We start from the raw sequence: 22792 nt of genomic DNA on the forward strand, positions 1-22792 counted from the left end.
AAGGAAGTGGACTACACTATGAACACATATTGATGTGTGGCTAATGCAAACAGCACACTGCTGCACACACTGAACGAGCCAACTGTCCATTAAAATAAGATATGTACAGGGAGATGGTCCTTCCTGCACAGGTACATCCACCTCCACAAGGCAGTTAACCAGGTTACCTGGAGAAAGTTTGGTAGTGTAGGTGCACCGTTGCACATGAGCCACTGGCAGAGAGAACAACAAAGGTTTGCCTAGAACCAAGTCACACATGGGACAATTGTGCTCTGTCAGTACTGAACACCTCAGTGCTGCCAACTTATGGAGATGTGTTGTGCATTGTCAGCTAGCCAAATCAAAGGGCCTCACTGTTGCATTTCATCTGCATTGACATTTGTCTAATTGGATGGCATGTCCAGGCTATGTAGTGCAACCATGTTACCACCACATCGGAATCTATTGTATGTGTGGAAGTATCATGTCCCCTCCAGTGAAAGCACACTAAAACATGTTGGACAATACACAATACATGGTACACACATACTGACCAGCAGTTTGGAAACAAAATCATAGATCCCAGGTCAATGAGCCAAACACAAGTTTTCGAGTTAAACAACCCACTGCAGAAAAAACCTTACAGAAGCCCAGGATCTCACACAATACCACAAACATATATGAGTCACAGGCGACACAAGATATCAACTGCCATGCTACATGATGTTCTTGTTGCAAGAACTAACAAAATATTCACTCCTATTATCTTTTGCAGCGGATCAGGGTTACGGGATCTAGCCATGGATCATGCCCCCATTCCCCAAACCAGGCACAGCAGCAGGGCGTGCCTATAATGAGGCACATCGGAGGACACACACCATTGTTGAAAGGACCATTGGCATCCTGAAGTTCATATTCAGGTGCCTGGATATCACAGGAGGCAGCCTCCTATATGCCCACACATTGTTTACAAAATAATACTTACCTGTGCTATCCTGCACAACATTTGTGTGTGGACGAACATCCCTCTATCTGAGCCAGAGCAAGAACTGCCTGAGGAGGAGGATGGTGGAAGGGAAAATAAGGAGGAACAGCAAAACACAATTGCACGAATGCGCCACAGACAGCTAATTTCACTAACTTTTTTGAACCAATAGTCACTCTACACACCTTGTTAAGACATGTAAATAAACACCTTACTTGATCACACAATCCTGCTCTGGTTTCTTCTGTCTCCATCACATGTTCTTTAGGAATGTGCGTATTACCTCAAGGAGCATGTTACAAAGACAAATCTGACCACTTCTGATGCAACATCACATGTGATGCGTATGATTGTACAGCAATCTTTTGAATTTCATATATGAAGGACAAAATCAATGGACCATAGTATATGACACACATCCAAGTTGCCAACGAGGTCTACTGTAGCACATGAAACACAACTATGACATCTCCAATCATAAGGTAAATCAGCACCCCATACATGAGGCAGTCGATTTGAAATATCAGTGGAAACAGGAATGTATGTACAGACCCCTGACATTAGTAAGTGTGACATTTACTAACTCTGCAAGGTGCTTGTGTGACAAGGGGGGCATCATTTCTGAAAATGGATAGCATGAGTGTCCCAGGTATGACAAGCAACGTTCACAAAACACACCCTGCGCAGTCCATCCCTGAAAATAAGTCTTGCCACTGCCATGTGTTACGTCTCTGCCCTCACATCTCTAGGGGTGCTCTAAACGTACTATCTGTAGACTAGTAATCATCATTAACACTCACCCAGAGTCCCTTTCTGACTCCTGTTGGCTTCCTGTTTCCATTTGGCATGCTATAGAAGAACTACATTAGTTTGCATGGACTTCAGGTCCCATAATGCACTGCCTTGTAGTAGGTAAGACCTGTAATCTTCTGTCCATTGCTTCCTATGAGAAAAGTCAGGTTGTCCCTTTATTCTGCATTCTCTCCTCCAGGACTTGTGTGAAACTGAAACTGCATGCACATGTGACCTCTCTTGTGCAGCCCGGCCCTGTGACTCTGTCCTGGCCTTGCTGCTGCCTGGAACTGCTTATTAGCTGCCATTACCTGAGGCTCCTCATCATGCATTGGAGTACGATTCCTTTGTGTTCCAGACCCCATGTTGGATTGTGTTACAGTCCTGATTCAGCCTGAATCTGCTCTCTGTTTACCCAGTCCTGTTCCTGCTTGTTCCAGTCAGAGTCTGCTCCCTGTTTCTCAGCCTTGCTCATGTTTGTTTCTGCCAGAGCCTGTTTTCTATTTCCCAAACCTGTTCTAGCCATTGCGTCAACCTGAGCCTGTTCCCTGTGCCTGGCTTTGCCTCCTAGTTGGTTCCCTCGCTTTCTGTTTCCTCTTGGGTTATCGTGTTTGGTAAGTGTTCTATCAGTCCGCACCTGTCTAGAAGTGTTTTCCTTTGTATTTGGGTTGGGATCTGGTTTTCAGGAGGCAAATTCAGCCCCTATTCTTTGTCTAGTGTTGCATGTAGTCATTTGTGCCTAACAGTGACAGTGTGCTATGGCTGTTTTCCAGGAATTGCCACTGTGTCTCCAGCCGGACCCGCAAGGGCTAGTCTTCTGTATGTAAATACAATCCTTGTTTGTGTCCTAAGGGTCCAGACACAGAATCACTTCTGCTGCCTCCTTTCTATGGGGCTTGTGTGGTGACTATCTGTAAGATTAATCTGCACAGAGGCATTGACATTCCCTGTTGCTGTGGAAAGTTCTGAGCCCTACCCTGTGTACAATCTTAGTGATAAGCCCTGGATGTTTGTCCATTACTGACCCATTCCACATTTGTTCACACTAAGGTTGCTTTACCTTCACATTTCTGTTTTCTCTGCCTTACCATAGCTGCCTTTAGCTGCTCTTCTGCTTTGGTACATTATTTCCTTGCAAGGGGTGCTCCTAACAGGGTCATGACTAGACCCGCCTGAAACCGTAATATCATGGAGCCCAATCATGACACAGGGTACACATGCCCACACACTTGAACTGGACACTTCTGTGGAATGCACATCTGAAAATATGATAACACATGCAGCCAGGGTAGCAGGTCCACCACAGCAACATAAGTAACATAGGTAATTATTATGAGTCAAACTGACGTGAACCAAACATTTTATTGATGGAATTAAGGCCAGTGTCTCAAACACAGTACGTACCAAACATGTACACATGTCCAACATATGTGTAGTTCACACACAAGTCACCATGAAGTCGTGACCAACAATTAATGACATATGAGGAGTAACATATCCGACATAGCACTCATCAGCCATCCTCAATCATCCCTCAGTTTTGTTTGTGTGAAATGTAATGTCCCCAAAGTCAAACAACTACACACATCACATGACTCAACACATATTACAAACACATATCATGACTGTTGTAGATCACTAATTGCCATCAGATGTAGATACCCATTTGGAACACATTTATACATGAGCATTACGTCCAATGTATTGCATGCCGTTCCTTCAGAAACACACACATTGTTGTTACAGATCATTCACACACAAAACACACAGTTGCATGCTCTACCACATGTGGCCAACCACTATACCACACACTGCAGGCCATACCATTGTATCTTCATGTTGATACAGGGTGCATGCATGTCAAATATTTGAAAATCACTCAATCAAAGTTTGAGTCAAAAAAATGTACGCAAATGCATCGAAAAATCATGCAGACGCTAACTAACCGTACAAGGGCCCTTATCGTTAATTCTACCTGCGCACAAGACACATGTGGATATCCAATGAAATTGAAGTCTACATGTAATGCGTGGTATTTTGCCACACATATAGGTTATACATCGAAAACATTCACGCAAACATCGTATGTGTCAAAAAAATACACGCATGATGGAAAACGGGCTGCAAAGGGGACAGGAAGTGATGTAATAGTGTTGAAGTAAGCCTCAGCAAGGCTTACTAGTGCAAGGGGTTCACCTTTCTCTGCACAAAGTCCTCAGACCATGTAGGAAGAATTTGGCACAGAAACTGAAATAAAAGACAAAGTTTATTAACCTCATGAGGTGGTACTACAGTTCAAACAGCACCCTTCGGTAATGTTTGAAGTAGCACACTGAACTGAGAGAGCATGGTCCTTTTATACCCTCGCAGGGGCTAAAAGGAGGTGGTACAATTATAGAAGCAAGACTTGCATACATGTAAGATCATCTAGAAAATGCTCAGTCGACAGGTAGGAGGAGCTAACAGTTTTCAAGGACTAACAGCTGCAGACCTTACTGAGCATGTGCGAAAGTGGGAGATGCAAAATATAACTTGTCACTAGGCAGATTTTCAAGAGTTGTTAACAGAAAGGTAGGACAGAGCACATGGTGAGCACATGGCAGCATGTGTCAGAGAAAATGGCTGCCATGAATACAAAATGGATTCCGCGAAATGTTCACAATAGTTACTAAATACAAGATGTCTTCTGCTAATGCTTAATCTAATCGCTGCTAAACTACAACAGACGACCCTTTCAGCATTAGCTGAAGACATTTGTCTTTCTGGGATGATCTAAATATTCATCTTGTATATTTATGCTCATCATTTCAGCTATTTCCTTATCTAACATATGTTGTGCTTTCATTTCTGTAATATTTCTCTTGGTAGGCATACAAACAGTAATACACATGGAGCAGAACATTGGACCACACTGAATACAGATACTGCATGTGAAAAATATTGCAATCATTACACACAGGATAGTCAGTAGTTTCAAGCCCCAGGCATAAACAAGAGCCCAAAACCATCCAGAAAAAGTCCAAGTACCAGATTTGGTATTTCTGCAGCAAATTTATGCAATTTAGATATTGCATCATGTACTGAAGATGAGTGATCGGGAATAAAAGCACAGCAACTACTACCGATGATGCAACATGCACCACCTCGGTCAGCTAATATCACATCTAGTACCATACGATTTTGGAGCGCTACAATCCTCGCAATTTGGAGTTCCTCAGTAATATTCCCAAGTGCCAGAGCTGCCTGATTGGTAACAGCTTCCACAACCCTAGTCAATCGTCTCACTTTCCTACTGTTTAACGCAGCACCCACAAAGGGGAATAACCCTAAATTAAAATCAACATATTGTTGCAGGCTAGTATCCGTTTGGTCTACCTCATTTGTACTTATTGCCCTTTCATATCTATTTTTAACGATGTCATTTAACAGTTTAAAATCTCGGTGATACGATGCAGGGGCCAAAAACACAGGGGGTAATAGAAAAGATACATAACACACACCTGACCACACCAACAGATAGTTGGTAATATCCATAGTTACCACAAATAAAATATGTATTATGTGAAGCTTTAAAACTACTATTATTTACACCCTCAATAGGTAAAATCAAGGTACAATAGCTTATCCCTACTGAAATTCGCCCAATGCTACATATACATAAATCTGCTTTAGTTTTTGTAACAGACATCACAAATTGTTCTTTCTTGTCAGAGTCTCTTATATTTGTGAAGACATATGGTATTGAAACATTGTGCGGTTGATACTCTTCCCATTCCCATTTAATTCCTTTGGCTTGGGGATACCTATCTTTGGCTTGGTAGCATACTTTATTAAGGCGAAAAAGAAGACCGCCCTCTGTACGTTTTCCAGATGCAAACAAAAGCGTGTACCAAGCTTGACAAGAACCATTGTGTGAAAAAGGAAGAGGAATGAAAGGTGTTCCTCCTTTCTTTTGATGCGCAGGTATCATTCCACATACCCAACAGTTAGTAGTATTTGTAGCATTATGAGTATGATGCAACATCTGAATGAAAGTATTATTGAAGTACGATTGACAGTGCTTCTGCTCCTGATAGGGAAGCGTAAAGTAATAGTGATCCTTTGGTACGGGAGTGGTGGCAACAAAAAACTCATGAGCAGGAGCCTTCTGTTCAACAAACCAGGTGATTATTGCTATAACCACCAAAACAACAACAAACCCCATAGTACTAATGATCAGTTTGTAATTCATTTTAGCAACAGTGATAATCGACCCTTTCAGAAATGAATTAAAAACAATTGTTGGAGCTCTTATCCCTGGGCCGCCGCTGATTTCTTCACCACGGGCCAAGACGGGTGTCACTACTCTAATGCATGGCTGATCCCCCCCCTTGCCACATTGGTTCTCCGTTTCACTAACCCAGGGTGGTAGCTCAACCAGTTTTTTTCAAAACATTTTTAGATTCTTTCCTCGGTCTCAAATTATATCGCAACACTCCAGAAGTCGTATGGTCCGGGAAGACCTCTGCAGATTCGTCAGGTGATATAGCACGGCCGTTCTCCGTAGTCAAAATCTCTTGATGATCGCTCAGCACAGCAGGTTCCACCAAGGTAGGTAGCACTCTCTTGCAGTGAGTACTATGGACCCAATTCTTTCGGTTCGTCACTCGAACTGCTGTCATTGTAGCAAGGAACACCTGTTCTGGGCTTAGCCACCTTGGTTCCAAGCTGCTTGATCTTTCAAAGGACTTAATCATCACCTGGTCACCAGGTCGGAGTTCATGGCCTTCAACTGTAGATCTCTCAGGAACTGCTTCTCGAACCTGATGATGAATAGAAACCAAATTGTCGGTTAACTGTGCCAAATAATCATTCATCAGGACACAAGGTACATCATATACAGAATTTGGCTTAGGAACTCCCCAAATATTCATTGGCCTTACGAATACTATTTCATAGGGGGTCAGGCCTGTTCGAGAGTGTGGCACTGACCTTCAAAGTAGCATTATACCTTTCCACCAACCCTGTTGATTGATTGTGGGTGGAAAACCGCATGGAACTTCTGTTTGATCCCTAATCCTTTCAGGACATACTTAATAACTTCCCCAACAAAATGAGGTCCGTTATCATTCCATAAAAGTCTGCAAACACCAAACCTAGGGAAAAATTCTTTCAAAAGCACCTTCACTGTTGTAATGGCAGTATTATCCTTTGTGGGGTACTCCTCTATCCATTTACTGAAGGCACATACCACCACCAAGACATACTTTAAATTGTTGCAGCTTTCAAGCTGAATATAATCCATTTGTAGAACTTCAAAAGGTGCAGTTGGTGTAGCAAACCCTCCCGCAGAAGTACGTGTCCATTTTCCAGGATTGTATTGTAAACAGATCAAACAAGACTGTACTACTCTCTTAGCTGTACTGGAAATTTCTGGATGCTCCCAAACTTGCGTAAGCAACTTCGTTATTGTTGAAGCTCCAACATGTGCCAGCCCATGTGCCATCTGAACCATAGGTTGTACAAAAGCTATAGGCGATTTACATTTATCCATCTGCTTATTCTGCCAACAGCCCTCATTATCCAATTCTCCATCTTCAGACCATTGCTCACGTTCTTTCACAGAAGCAGATTTCTGTATATCTAATACGTCTTGTCTAGCATTATGCCAATGACTTCACTACATACATAGAAGTAGTGCTTCGCTGCATCGCAGTCTCACGTGCTACGCGGTCTGCAAGAGCATTACCTTGCCCTATCTTATCGGTCACTTTCTTATGTGCACTACATTTTACAATAGCTAGTTTCTTTGGATATGTCAATGCAGTCAAGCGGTTATGCACTAATTCTCCGTGCATTATCTGCATCCTGTGGGATGTGAGAAAGCCTCTCTCCTTCCAAAGCAAACCAAAATCATGAGACACTCCAAAAGCATAGCGGCTGTCTGTATAAATGTTCACACATAAGTCAGTACTAAGCTCACATGCTCGTGTCAAAGTTATTAGTTCAGCTGCTTGAGCTGACTTCTGTGATATACGAGCTGTCTCCACTACCATGTGTATTGTGGTGATTGCATATGCAGCTGAGGTCGTACCATCTGGCAACTTCAAACAAGACCCATCAACCCAAAATTCCCCGTCTACATCTGGAAGGGGCGTATCTTGTAAAACAATACGACCCTTTGTCTGTTCTTCGGTAAGGAATATACAATCATGTGTTTCTTGTGACTGAGGCTAAGTCACCGGATATGGCAACAAAGTGGCTGGATTTAGTGTTGCACATCTCTTCAGTGTAATGTGAGGAGCCAGCAATGTCAACTCATATCCTGTTATACGAGCGCTAGTTAAATGTTGTGTCTTTGTTTGATTTAAAAGAGCATCAACCGCATGGGGTACTAACACCAACAGCTTATGTGACAAAACTATCCCTTCACTCTGACGTATTGACACAGCTGTTGCGACAACTGAACGAAAACACCCAGGCAACGCTCGAGGGACAGGATCAAGTACCGCTGAAAAATATGCACAGGGACGCTGCTTATTGCCATGTGTTTGTACTAAAACTGACAATGCACATCCATCTTTCTCATGTACGTAAAGTGCAAAAGGCTTCATGTAATCTGGAGTACCTAACACTGGTGCTGAACAAAGGGCTTGTTGCAGCTGCTGGAAAGCAGTCTCACATTCATCTGTCCATGGGAGGGGCATTGGAGTATCTTTAGTAAAAAGTGCTAGCAAAGGTTTGACAATGTGTGAAAACCCTAATATCCATTGCCTACAAAAAGAAGTAAGACCAAGGAATGCCCGAACATCTTTCTGAGTAGAAGTAACTGGCGTGTCTAAAATTGCTTGAATACCATCTGATGTAAGTGCACGGCCCTCCTTAGACAAAAGGTGACCTAAATAGGTTACCTTTGGTCTACAATATTGCAATTTCTTTCATGACACTTTATGATGTTGTGAAGCAAGAAAAAAAAGTAAGGACAAAGTGCACTTTTCACATTGCTCAGGGGTATCAGCTGCCAACAAAATATCATCGACATATTGTATGAGAGCCACACCTTCAGGCAAAACAAAAGAATCGAGTTGTCGTTTTAACGCTTGACTATAAATACTTGGACTCTCCATATAGCCTTGAGGAACTCTGCAAAATCTAAATGATCGTTTATTCAAAGTAAAACCAAACAAATATCGGCTGTCAGGATGAATAGGGATCAAAAAGAAACCATTCTTCAAGTCTATCACAGAGAACGTAGTTGCTGTCGGGGGAACCAAAGTAAGAAGTGTTGTGATGTCAGATACCACAGGATATTGTGGTATCACAATCTTATTGACTTCTCGTAAATCCATAATGAATCGGTAAATCCTAGTATCAGTATCCTTTTTCAGAATAGGAAGAATCGGACTGTTACAAACACTATACAGAACTTCCTCAACAACTCCAACTACGATAAGATCATGCACAATTCTTGTGAGTGCTTCTTCACCCTCCTGTGAAACTTTGTATTGAGGCAAACATGGCAATACAGCTCCCTCCTTGACGCTAATATGTACCGGTAGAATAATCATTTGTCCCACATCAGTATCTGAAGTAGCCCACAAAGTACTAGGGAGTGAAGCTAATGCAATATCCTCTTCAACAAGACAAACTCTTTCCATCACAGGATGATTATCATTTAAAATAACATGCACCCCTTCAGGGGAGCATCGTATTGTAGCCCTGAAATACTTGAGCGTATCAAGACCCACAATATTGTCTGGTGTATTTGCAGAAAGCAAAAATGGACATGGAGCAGTACATTTATCAACATGGAATGCAAGTGGTTGTGACAATGGGCTAGGGGAAGGTGTTCCATCGAAACCTATTGATGTAATGGTTAAGCCAGACAGGGGAGCCCTTGGAATCAATTGTTTAGACAAGGCGCTACGAGTAGCTCCTGTATCAACCAGAAACTGATCAGTAGAACCCAAAACATGTGCTGTAACATAGGGACCCCTCTGATCTACTGGAACTTCAACTGAATCCTTATCCCATCCTAGGCAATCCTATGCATAAGCAGAATCTTGGAAATCAGGCTGCACATGGTTAGACATCTGGTATTGGTTCCGTCTATCAAAAGTGTTAAACCCATCCTGCCCTCGTACATTAGCATCAACCCTAGCATGATCATTCGTGCTTCTTCTTGGTCCTGAATATCCTGAGCGATTTCTCATTTGTCCCCGACCACATGAACACTGCTGAACACGTAGTGCTGGACAATCGGCAGCCCAATGCCCAAATTTCTTACAATACGCACACTGATCAAAAGACAAATTTGAACGAGTGTAAGAAGAACCATAAGATCCACGTCCACCTCTATCACTACCTCTAAAAGGCGGACCATAAGCTTGAGCCAACATAACCTTCGTCTTTAATTCTTTAATCTTTTTATCCTCGCCACCTTTTGCTTCTAATTCCTGACGTTCATAATACTGAGCCATAGTCAAAAGAGAAACCGGAGTAGAGGTAGTCCATGAACTTTCACTAGCTTTTAGACGACTAGCTATTCCTGGTAACAGATTTGCAACATATTTATCGACAAACAAATGTCTGCTCGTATCATCTGACAATAACTGACCGCTAAAATCATGAAATGCTTCTTCAAAGCGTGTAAAGAAATCAGAGACCGACTCATCTGCCTTTTGCTTACAAGACGCTAAAACAGTCCAATCTATCTTTTTAGGGGGAATAATTGTTTTTAACTTAACTAATATGGCTGCAGGAAGATCTAGAATCAACTGATATGTCTTTTTCGCAGGTTCCCTATCCCCGTCCATCTGTTCTAATTCTTTCCCTGTCGCCCCAAAAACTGCACGATCATCAATTTTACGAACAGTTCTCCACATATCTGGTGGTAATATCAATCCGAAAAATAAATCAATGTCAGCCAAAGTCATAGTACAAGAACTAATTGCTCCCTCAACTTTCTCATAAAAGGCGGCTGGATTTTTCCGCGGGTCAGGTAATGCTGTTTTAAGTGCCATTACATCTGCCCTATTCCAAGGAGTATACACCCAATTATAAATAAAATAACCCTTAGCATCAACAGAAGTTTTATCATCACTTGTACCCAATCCTTTAGGAGGAACATACAAAGGTGCGGCCTCCTGCATTGGTTTCGCGTGAACTATCATAGTCTTATCTGTTCCGAAGATGGAAGCTTGCACCCCACCGGTCTGAGATGTCCGTTCAATTACGTCCACAGCCCTTTTCTCCTCTTGCAAACGGACTGCCACAACACATAATTTCACCAAACGCCTGATTGCATCAGCCACCTGGGAGAAAACAAAAAGACCATCACGCATTTGTTTATGATCAGCTGCTACATCCTTGGGCTCTAACTCATCAGAATATTTCCAATATAGTTCAATAACTTCTGAGCCAAATGCCTCAGTAAAATATAGCTGCTCCTTTTCCGTCCACCCTTTCATGTTGTCTAAAAGTTCAGAAGCAGAGACAACGCTACGAATTGTTTTATGAGCAATAGATCTAAGCTCAGACGCACGGTCAGCAGGCAACATAGAGCGACTGTCTCGCATATTCTGTTGCTCCGAACTGGAGGCCTTAACTAACTCATGAGGGGCAGAAGGAACGACATACGGAGGTGGAGGGCGATCTAATAACAATAAATCATCATGTGGTTTATTAAGGATAGGATAGAGAGGTTGCCTAACGGTGTATTGGCCAGTTACCTGTAATTTACGTTCTTTCTCTTCCAGCTCCTTTAATTAATTTATTTCTTTCTTTCTCATTTACAATGCTTTCACATATACATTCTTCTGCTGCTCTTTCTCAAGCAAGGCTTGCTCATGCTTCACTCGTCCACGCACTTCTTTCTCCCACATTCGTACACAGTCAAACATATCTTGCCTAGACTTTCGCTTACACATACATTGTTCAACATACTCAATCTTTCGCAAATCAAATGACCCATGCATAGGCCAACGTAACTCAGGATCCACATGAGTGTATTTATTCCATAATGTGCTGTACATTATAGAAGAAAGACCATGTTTAACATACATATCTCCATTTGGCGTCCCCTCTGGGGGTGCCGGTTGCGATTCTTCCAGTCTCAAATTGGTACCATTACAAAAGCAACACATCCTATGAAGTGCGCTAAAAACAGGCATGCCAAAAATAGTGCAGAATATGCAATATTATAAAAAAAGTAGCACTTAAGGTGCCGTTCAAATCAAAATTAAATTGGAGAAAATTCTTCTCATTACCTACCTATATAAATTGCAATTCATATATCAATTCAAAAGACACAAATTGACTAGTCACCCAAAACACGAGAGCCACAGTAAGTAGTGCTAAACTACATTACCAAACAAAGGCATCAAAACCCACAGCAAGTACCGGAAAACGGCTCTTACCAATCACAGGGTGTCCAGGTTCCAACTGCCAAGTTCTAAAACCGACCAAATGGTCACGGCATGACGAATGAACAAAAAGGATCTCAGTCGAGGACCGGTGCCACCTGGATGGTCAAATCAGAAAGAAGGGAAAAACGCTGTGGTTGCCAAGACTCGGGTCTCCTCAGGCATTGATCGCCCGCAGCGAGATCCCAATCCTTCGTTGCGACCAATCCGTTGGGCATCTGAGTCGCCGATGAGGCCCTGTTCGGGCGCCAATTTGTTGAAGTAAGCCTCAGCAAGGCCTACTAGTGCAAGGGGTTCACCTTTCTCTGCACAAAGTCCTCAGACCATGTAGGAAGAAGTTGGCACAGAAACTGAAATAAAAGACAAAGGGGGTCATTACAACCCTGGCGGACGGTGTTAAAGGTGCGGTAATACCGCAAACAGGCCGTCGGACAAAAAAAGGGAATTATGACTGTGGCGGAAACCGCCAACAAAGACAGCCACTTTAACACTCCGACCGCCACGGCGGTACAGACAAGCAGCGCGGCGGTAACCGCCAACAGACAGGCGGAAGACAATGTACCGCCCATAGTATCACAACCCGCCAATCCGCCACCTTTTCCGGGGCGGATTCACCGTGGATAAAAACATGGTAGAAACAATTTCTGCAATGGGAAAACGCTCACCTTAACACATCCCACGAGGAAGGACACCATGGAGCCGGAATTACAAATCCTACCTGCCCTTCTCTTCCTTCTCATCTACGAAGACCAGCACCGGCGAAGACAACGGTGAGTACTTCACCTACGACATAGGGGAGGGTGGAGTCAAAAGTCAGTGACACACACACGCAACACCCCCACCCCCACCCTCGCCTATTACAACACACACACCAATGCAGTTACAAACATCACAGTAACAACCCCCAACCCCCCCGGAAGAATGCAAAGACAAAACGAAATCAGTTCAAACATTGTAATGTATCAATATACATGTGTCAATTATATACAGATATATATAAACTCATACAAAGGTATATACAGTCCGAGAAGTAGTGCAGAAATGCACATCTCAATGTCCGTGCACCACTAGGCCAAAAATGCATGGGCGAGGCCCACACAAGATACCTGTCCACAAACGGAGAGAACACTGCCGGGGCATCAGAGAGAAAAACAACAGGCACCTCAGGGGGTAGGGGGGGCACCTCAGCCAGATTACAGCACCACGCCACATCCATGACGGGGCTCCATGCCCATTGATGTATCCTGGGGAGTGCAAAGCCACAGTCTCACAAGTCTCTACAGTGGGTGGTTTGCCCACTGTTCCATCCTGGGGAGTGCAAAGCCACAGTCTCACAAGTCTCTACAGTGGGTGGTTTGCCCACTGTTCCATCCTGGGGAGTGCAAAGCCACAGTCTCACAAGTACATAACAGCCTCCACTGGTTCTGGAGGGGGACTGGTGCCCAGAGTGTTTCATCCTGTGAAGGACAGAGGTAGTGGATGGATCTCTCCACTGGTTCTGGAGGGGGAATGGTGCCCAGACTGGATTAGTCTCCCCGTGACAGTTCCTGTCCCGTCACAGTCCCAGCTGCACATGGGATAACGATGCTTGATGTGGCGGTCGTTTCCTTCTTCTGCGGTGCATGCCCTGTTCAGCGGTGCTTGCCCTGTTCAGCTGTGCATGCCCTGTTCAGCGGTGATTCGCCATTGCGGTCTCTGGACTGTTCGGCGGTGCTTTGCCATGGCGGTCTCTGGACTGTTCAGCGGTGCTTTGCCATGGCGGGCTCTGGACTGTTCAGCGGTGCTTGCCCTGTTCAGAGGTGCATGCCCTGTTCAGCGGTGCTTTGCCATGGCGGTCTCTGGACTGTTCAGCGGTGGTTTGTCATGGCGGTCTCTGGACTGTTCAGCAGTGCTTTGCCATGGCGGGCTCTGAACTGGGCATTGGTGTGTGGCATGACGGTCCCTCTTTGCCCAGCGGGACTGTGGCTGCCGGGGCCCTCCTGGGCAATGAGTCTGGCGGTGGTCTCCTGACCAGTGACGATACTTGTGCCCTCCTGGGCAATGACTCTGGAGGTAGTCTCCTGGCCAGTGACGATACTTGGGCCCTCCTGGGCAATGCCTATGGCGGTGGTCTCCTGACCAGTGATGATACTTGGGCCCTCCTGGGCAATGCCTCTGGCGGTGGTCTCATGACCAGTGACGATACTTTGGCCCTCCTGGGTAATGCCTCTGGCAGTGGTTTCCTGACCAGTGACGATACTTCTGCCCTCCTGGGCAATGACTCTGGCGGTGGTCTCCTGACCAGTGACGATACTTGGGCCCTCCTGGGCAATGCCTATGGCGGTGGTCTCCTGACCAGTGACGATACTTGGGCCCTCCTGGGCAATGCCTCTGGCGGTGGTCTCCTGACCAGTGACGATACTTGGGCCCTCCTGGGCAATGCCTATGGCGGTGGTCTCCTGACCAGTGACGACGGTGCTAGCGGTGGAGTCCCGGCCGCCGGGAAGGATGCCGCCCTTCTCCACCGTGATGCTCACACCAGGCTGTGCAGACTTCTTCTGGCCCTTCCACACCTTTGGAGGAGTCACAGCTGACTCTGCAATCCCCCTGGGACCTCTGTGAGTTGCTTTGCCTCCAGGAGTCCTCAGCCGGTCCCGTCGGCCACTTTCCAACTTCAGAGCCTTCACAGGCACTGGCAGTGCCTTGGCTCCGTGTCACACTGCCTGCCCTGGTGGCCGGTGCACTCCACACACCTTGAACACGCACCACTGGTAATGGAGGCTTTTTGGCTGAGGTGCTAAGATGGGACTGATGAATTGGAGGGGTGGGGGTAGGGGCAAAAAGGTCAACTTTGCAGAGGGACAGTTTCTGAGGAACACTGGGATGGGTAGCTGGAGGGGGTCTGGGAGTGCAGGAAGAGGAGGTGGTTGTAGGAGGTGTCACTTTAGGTATTTTGGGTGCAGGTGCAGGTACTGGAGGCTGTCGTGAGGTGGATGGATGTTGGGTGTGTGGGTGCCTGCGTTTGTGTACTTTGGGAGGGGGCGTCACAGACACACTGGGAGAGGACACAGGGGACTTGTAAATGGTAGTGGGGGTGGTGAGTGCAGGTGAGCGGGGTGTGGTGCTGGGTGTTCTGGTGCGAGTCCTATTACCTGTAGATGTAGTGCATGCAGGTGAGAGTGTAGACGACACTGGGAGGGAGGAGGGAGACGATGAGGAGGGGGACACAGTGGAGGCAGTGGATGTTGCTGTTTCTGTATGTGTGTGATGCTTGTGTGAGTGCCTGTGGGATGTGTGGTGCCTATGTTTGCCTGAGCTACTTTTGTGTGTTGAGGTGTGTGCATGCTGGTCTGATGGTGTGCTTGGGATGGGCTGGGGTACAGGGGATTGGGTTTGGGTGGAGGAAGTTGGAGGGGGGAGGCTAGACACAGGGACAATGGCTGCCATCAGTGCTGAGGCCAGAGATTGGAGGGTTCGATGAAGGGCAGCCTGACCAGAATGAATGCCCTCCAGGAATGCATTACCGTGTTGCAACTCCCTTTCTACACCCTGGATGGCATTCACAATGGTAGACTGCCCAACAGTGAGTGACCTGAGGAGGTCAATGGCCTCCTCACTGAGGGCAGCAGGGGTGACTGGGGCAGTGCCTGAGGTGCCTGGGGCGAAGGTGATGCCCACCCTCCTGGGTGAGAGGGCACGGGGCGAACATGAGGGGCTGCTGGGAGGGCAGTGCTGGTAGGGGAGGTGGCGGCTGTACCTGTAGAAGTGGGGGGCACAGATGGTGCCACCACCACAAGGGAGCTCCGATCCGCGGACGAGTCCGTGTCGCTGGTTGGTGATCCAGTGGCCGACGTGAAGCTCCCCTCGCCCTCCGTCCCACTGGTGCATTCTGAATCCGTGGTGTGGTCCTCCATGGCCATGTGGAATGCAGCTCCCTCGTGCTACGGTGCCACTGTACCTCTGCCTGATGATGCTGATTCACAAAAGAACAGGGAGAGCACAAAAAGGGGGGCGGGACGACAGAAGAAAGACAGGTTGAGTGCATAGCATATCGCTACCGTTGGCGAACAATACAGACACAGCAGCCCCCTGCACTACGCCGTGCTCCTGGCCTCTACAGATGCAATTCCTGGGATCTGGCCTACATGGCTATGGTGGACATCTGCACACATGGATGCCACAGGGGCATGTATACCTGTACTTGACACTCTACTGTGGTGGGGTGGAGTGCCACATGGCCTGCATTACAGAGGGGCCTAGCTTATGGAAGTTGCCCTGGCCTAGGGAAACCCACAGCCCTCCTCCCACACCTAGACCCCTCAACTGCGCACAAAGTCCCCAGAATTATACCGTACTCACCCCCTTGTGTCTGCTGTGATTCCCATCCAACTCAGGGTAGGCCACCGCCAGGATCCGGAACATCAGGGGGGTCATGGTGCGACGGGCACCCCTCCCACGTTGGGAGGCCATCCCAAGCTGAGCCTCTGCCATCTTCTTGCTACAGCGGCAAATGTCCTCCCATCTTTTCCGGCAGTGGGTGCCCCATCTCTGGTGGGTCCCCAGGGTCCGGACTTCCTTGGCGATGGCACGCCAAATGTCCTTCTTCTGGGGGGCGCTGACCTACATGACATGCACAAGGGAAGAAGAGAAGTCATTAACAACTGCACCGTTGACGTAAGTGTCCCCCCTCCCTACCCTTGCCATGTGGCACATGCATTCACATGCATTCATGTTCCCTGAACTCTGCCCCCTTCCCTCTTACAACCAGCCCTCTCCACCCAGGCCTAGCCCATACAACATGCTCCCTGTGTACTTACCTGTTGGTCTGGAGGACCGTAGAGTAGCGTGTACCGGGGGAGGACCCCGTCTACTAGTTTCTCCAACTTCTGAGCAGTGAAGGCAGGGGCCCTTTCCCCAGACGCAGCAGCCATTGTCGCTTCCAGACCGAGGTCACAGCAGCACTTGCAGGGTAGTTCCTCTCCTGTCGAAGGTCAGGTATCGAGTGATTGAATAGATAGAAAATGGCAGTGACGTCCACGGCAGTGACGTCCACAGCGGTGCGTATCATCAACGCTGGCGCACTTGTTCATTGGCTCCTGTGACCCAAAGGGTCTAATGTTAACCAATGCTGCATTGCGCCGCGGTCTACCACCGCCTACCGCGACGGTGTGCAACGCCAGCGCAGTTACCTCACAATACCATTGTCCCAGTTTAGAGGTCAGGCAGCCGCCATTTCAGGGGCCCACATGGCTTGATTTACTTCTGCGTCACACATAGCTAGGCCTACACTCAACACACATACAGGAATGGTTTTGTGTTTGGTGTCGTGTTCTGTGTGTCTGTGGGTACATACCTGGAAATTTGTTGACTCTGTGGTCGCTGTTGTCCTTCCTAGGCACCGTCAGATGGGACAATTGAGATGATGGCGGAATCCTCTGGTGTACCGACCGCTGGTGGACCTGTTGACAATGGAGGAGCGACATTTAATCATCACCTACAGGTTTGACCGTGCCACAAACCAGGAACTATGTACCCAGTTGGAGCCAGACCTGATGTCACCAATCCGCCATCCCACTAGAATCCCCCCTGACGTTCAGGTGCTGTCAGTGCTCCATTTCCTTGCAAGTGGGTCTTTTCAGACAACAGTGGCCATGGCATCAGGGATGTCCCAGCCTATGTTTTCCAACCTGTTGTCCAGAGTGTTGGCTGCCCTGCTGAAACACGTAAGGAGATACATCATTTTCCCTGATGTGGAGGATTTGGCTACAGTGAAAGGTGACTTCTATGCCCTTGGACATATCCCCAACATCATAGGTGCTATTGATGGGACCCATGTAGCTCTGCCCCCCCCCCTCCCCCTCACAGGACTGAACAGGTTTACAGGACCTGGAAGAGTTATCATTCCATGAATGTACAGATGGTATGTTTGGCAGACCAGTACATCTCCCAGGTAAATGCTATGTTCCCTGGCTCAGTGCATGACGCCTACATCCTGCGGAATAGCAGCGTCCCTTATATGATGGGTCAACTCCAGAGGCACCGTGTGTGGCTATTAGGGGACTCTGGTTACCCCAACCTGTCCTGGCTACTGACCCCAGTAAGGAATCCCAGGACCAGGGCAGAGGAACGCTACAATGAGGCCCATGGGCTGACTAGGAGGGTGATCGAACGCACCTTCGGCCTCCTGAAGGCCAGGTTCAGGTGCCTCCATATGACAGGTGGTTCCCTATTCTACTCACCGAAGAAGGTGTGCCAGATCATCATCGCCTGCTCGATGCTTCACAATCTTGCTTTGCGACGCCAGGTGCCTTTTCTGCAGGAGGATGGTCCAGATGACGGTGTTGTGGCAGCTGTGGAGCCTGTGGAGCCTGTGGACAGTGATGGGGAGGAAGATGAGGAAGAAGACAACGACAACAGGGAGTCAGTCATACAGCAATATTTCCAGTGACACACAGGTGAGAACATTTTCATATTTACCATTACATTCACTGTCACACGTCTTCCTCTATCCGCTGTGTAATTTCATAGCATTATTTGGTAACTGAGTTGTACCTTTCCATTACGGTTTCACAGGTGTGGTTACCAACGTGTGTTATCTGCTTGCATCCTTCAAGGACTTGTGATGTGTGACATAGGTATGTTGGCTTTACAACTAGAAACGCATTTTGACACTGTCATTGATAATACATTTTACCAAATCACAGACTGACTCCAGATTTTTTTGTGGTTCAAGGGTGTTTATTGAAGTGCTCAAAAATGGAGGGGGGTTGTACTATGGTGATGGGGGACGGTGGAGGAATGTCCATAGCAGAGTCCAGTCCATTGGTCACACAGGTGCACTGGCCATATGGGCAAAGGAAGTGGAGCTGGGGCAGTTAAAGTATGGACAGGGTAACAAAGTGGGACAGTGGGAGGACAATCAGGGTGGTCTCATTTCCTGGCGGGGGTCTTGCCATCTTGCTCTGTCCTGTTCCTGGATCTCAGGGACCGCTTGCATGGTGGTTGTCCGTCTGCAGGGGGTGGGGTGCTGGTGTGGTGGTCCTGTGGCGGGGCATCCTGTCCACTAGCGCCGGCGGAGGTGGTGGAGAGTTCATCATCCTGGCTAGTGTCAGGGGCCCTTTGGAGTGCCACGGTGTCCCTCAAGGTCTGCTGTATGTCCTTCAGCACCCCTATGATGGTGCCCAGGGCAGAGCTGATGGTCCTGAGATCCTCCCTGAACCCCAAATACTGTTCCTCCTGCAGGCGCTGGGTGTCCTGAACCTTGGCCAGAACCGTCGCCATCGTCTCCTGGGAGTGGTGGTAAGCTTCCATGATGGAGCAGAGTGCCTCGTGGAGAGTGGGTTCCCTTGGCCTGTCCACCCCTAGTCGCACAGCAGCCCTCCCAGTTCCCCTGTGTTCCTGTGCCTCCGTCCCCTGGACCGTGTGCCCACTACCACTTCCCCCAGGTCCCTGTTGTTGTTGGGGTGGTGGGTTATCCTGGGTTCCCTGTAGTGGTGGACACACCGCTGATTGACGTGTCCTGGGTAGGGAGGTATGGGCCCTCTGGGTGGGTGCTGTGCTGGTGTTACCAGAGGGTGGAAGGTCAGTGTTGGGCTGTGCCTGTGGAAGGGGAACCGACTGTCCCGAGGCCCACGATGGTCCGGGCTGGTCATCAGGATCCAGTAGGGCAGAGCTGCTATCGTCACTGTGGGCCTCTTCTGTGGGTGGAGTGGAGTTGTCTGGACCCTCTGGTGTGGTGACGGTCCTTCCTGATCCTGCAGGGGCATAAGTGCATGATTATTGCATGTGTGTGCGTCATGGTGTGCAATGGGTGGCTCACTGTGTACACCAGTGCAAGCATTCCTGTGGGGGTGCTTGTGTGATGATGGTTGGGGGGTTGTTCTGGGTATGTGCAGTGAGCATGCTTTGGTGAGGGGTGACCATGCTTAGTTGTGTCATTGAGGGCTTGGTGTTGGGATGTGTGGTTTGTGTTATTAGTACATTAGTGAGGAGTTGGAGTGATAGGGGAGGCTGTGATGGTGGGGGTGTGTGATAGCATGAAGGTAGGGTGGGGGATATGATAGTTAAGATTTGACTTACCAGTTTCCATTCCTCCACCGACTCCTCCGAGGCCCTCTGGATGCATGATGGTCAAGACTTGCTCCTCCCATGTTGTTAGTTGTGGGGGAGGAGGTGGGGGTCCGCCGCCAGTCCGCTGAACCGCGATGTTGTGCCTGGAGACCACTGAACGCACTTTCCACCGTAGGTCGTTCCACCTCTTCCTGATGTCCTCCCGATTTCTTGGATACTGTCCCACAGCGTTGACCCTGTCCACGATTCTTTGCCATAGCTCCATCTTCCTGGCTATGGATGTGTGCTGCACCTGTGAGCCAAATAGCTGTGGCTCTACCCGTAGGATTTCCTCCACCATGACCCTGAGCTCCTCCTCGGAAAACCGGGGGTGTCTTTGGCGTGCCATGGGGTGGTGTAGGTGATGTGTGGGGTGGTGTATGTGGTGATGAGTGTGGTGATGTGTAGTGGTGTGTGGTGTTTTGTGCGTGGATGTTGTGTGGGTGATGGTGTTGTGTGCCTCTGTGTGGTGGGGTTGTCTATTCTGTGCTCTCTCTCTGGCCTTCGTCTCTACTTTTTGTTCGTAGGGGCTTGTGGGTGATGTGGGTGGGTGTTTTATATTGTATTGGGTGTGTGGGAGTGTTGTTTGTATGTGTATCAGGTGTGTGTATTTGGAATTGTCCAATGTGGCGGTGTTTTGGAGATGTGTGTGTATTTTGAGCGTGGTGGTGTGTACCGCCAATGGAATACCGCGGCTGAAAGACCGCCGCGTGGATTTGTGGGTCGTAATAGCATGGGCGTGTTTCTGTTGGCGTGGAGGTGGAGGTTTTGTTTTCGCCAGTTTAACACTGACCTTTGTTGTGGCGGACTTGTGTGGGTGTCTGAATTTTGGCGGATTCCAAGATGTGGGTCATAATAGCTGTGGCGGGATTCCACGGTCGCGGCGGTGTATTGGCGGTCCTCTGCACGGCGGTAAGCGCCTTTTACCGCAAATGTTGTAATGACCCCCAAAGTTTATTAACCTCATGAGGTGGTACTACAGTTCAAACAGCACCCTTCGGTAATGTTTGAAGTAGCACACTGAACTGAGAGAGTATGGTCCTTTTATACCCACGCAGGGACTAAAATGCGGTGGTACAACTATAGAAGCAAGACTTGCATACATGTAAGGTCATGTGGAAAATGCACAGTCGACAGGTAGGAGGAGCTAACAGTTTTCAAGGACTAACAGCTGCAGACCTTACTGAGCATGTGCAAAAGTGGGAGATGCTAAATGTAACTTGTCACTAGGCATATTTTCAAGAGTAGTTAACAGAAAGGTAGGACAGAGCACATGGTGAGCACATGGCAGCATGTGGCAGAGAAAATGGCTGCCATGAATACAAAATGGATTCCGCGAAATGTTCACAATAGTTACTAAATACAAGATGTCTTCTGCTAATGCTTAATCTAATCGCTGCTAAACTACAACAATAGGAAATCCTGTTTACAGGCATGGTACAGTAGGTGTACTTTCACTTTACAGTCTGTACTATTTCTTGACTGTGTGGCTGTGTCTCAGTGTTGCTGGTGTCTGAATTATGTTTTTTGTATCTTGTGGTGTCTCTCTAACGTCTTTTGTGTATTCTGTTTGTTTATTGTACCTGTGTATGTGATTTTGTGTAGTTTACTGTTTTTCGGATTTTTTTTGTACTGTCGGGTGTCTGTCTGGGGGTTAGATTAGTTGGAGTTCTTAGGTTTGGGCTGGAAGTTTCCTTTTTTTAGATTTATTTTCCTTCTTTTTTTAAAAATTTCTGTTTTGGTTTTGTTGTGCAAGGACATGTCGGTAAGGGAGAGGCTGATCCGCATGGGGGATGAGGCGCCTGGGGGCTTTGTGTGGCTGGCGTGCCACTTCCTTCAATTGATGCTGGAGATTGGTGGCCGTGTGATACGGAGGTATAACACAGAGGCAAAGCGGCTGCAGTGGGGTAAGGTGCTCTACCACCCCAAAAGAGTATACCACACAAGCAGGAATGAGTACCAGCTGAAGCATCGCTGGGCTGACCTGGTGGCCAGAGAGCATGATCTGCTGGACCACCTGGGTTTGGTGATCAGTGGCTCTGTTGGTGAGTATCACATTGACAAGGGTGTACAGTAGAATGCTCCCGAGTGACAGTAGCAGATGTCTTGACATGCTGCATGGAATGTTTGTGGCCATGTTGAATGCAAGCAGAACAAACTGTTAGTGTCCCAGTACTGAGATTTAGTATACATGTCTATACATGTTAACAATGCAGTACTGAGGTTTGTTGAGTCATGTACTAATATCACTTAGGGCCACATGTACCAAGCTATTTTTAATTGTCACAAATGGCCTAGTTTTGTATTTACGTCAAGAAAAAAAAGTTTATTCCAATGTACATACCCAATTTTGCCATTCTGCAATCACATTGCTGAATCACAAAACAGGGTTTTCTAGTGGCATTTAGGAAGGGGCGTTCCCTTCCTATTAGCGTGTCGCAGTCCTCTGATTGATTGCTTGGTGCCCGCGAATGCTGTCACTAAACAATTGCAGTTACCACCAGTTTCAAGTTGGTGCAAACCCATTCGAAAAATGGTGGAGGGG

This window comes from Pleurodeles waltl, chromosome 2_2 (assembly GCF_031143425.1).
Source record: "Pleurodeles waltl isolate 20211129_DDA chromosome 2_2, aPleWal1.hap1.20221129, whole genome shotgun sequence".
In the NCBI taxonomy this organism is placed as follows: Eukaryota; Metazoa; Chordata; class Amphibia; order Caudata; family Salamandridae; genus Pleurodeles; species Pleurodeles waltl.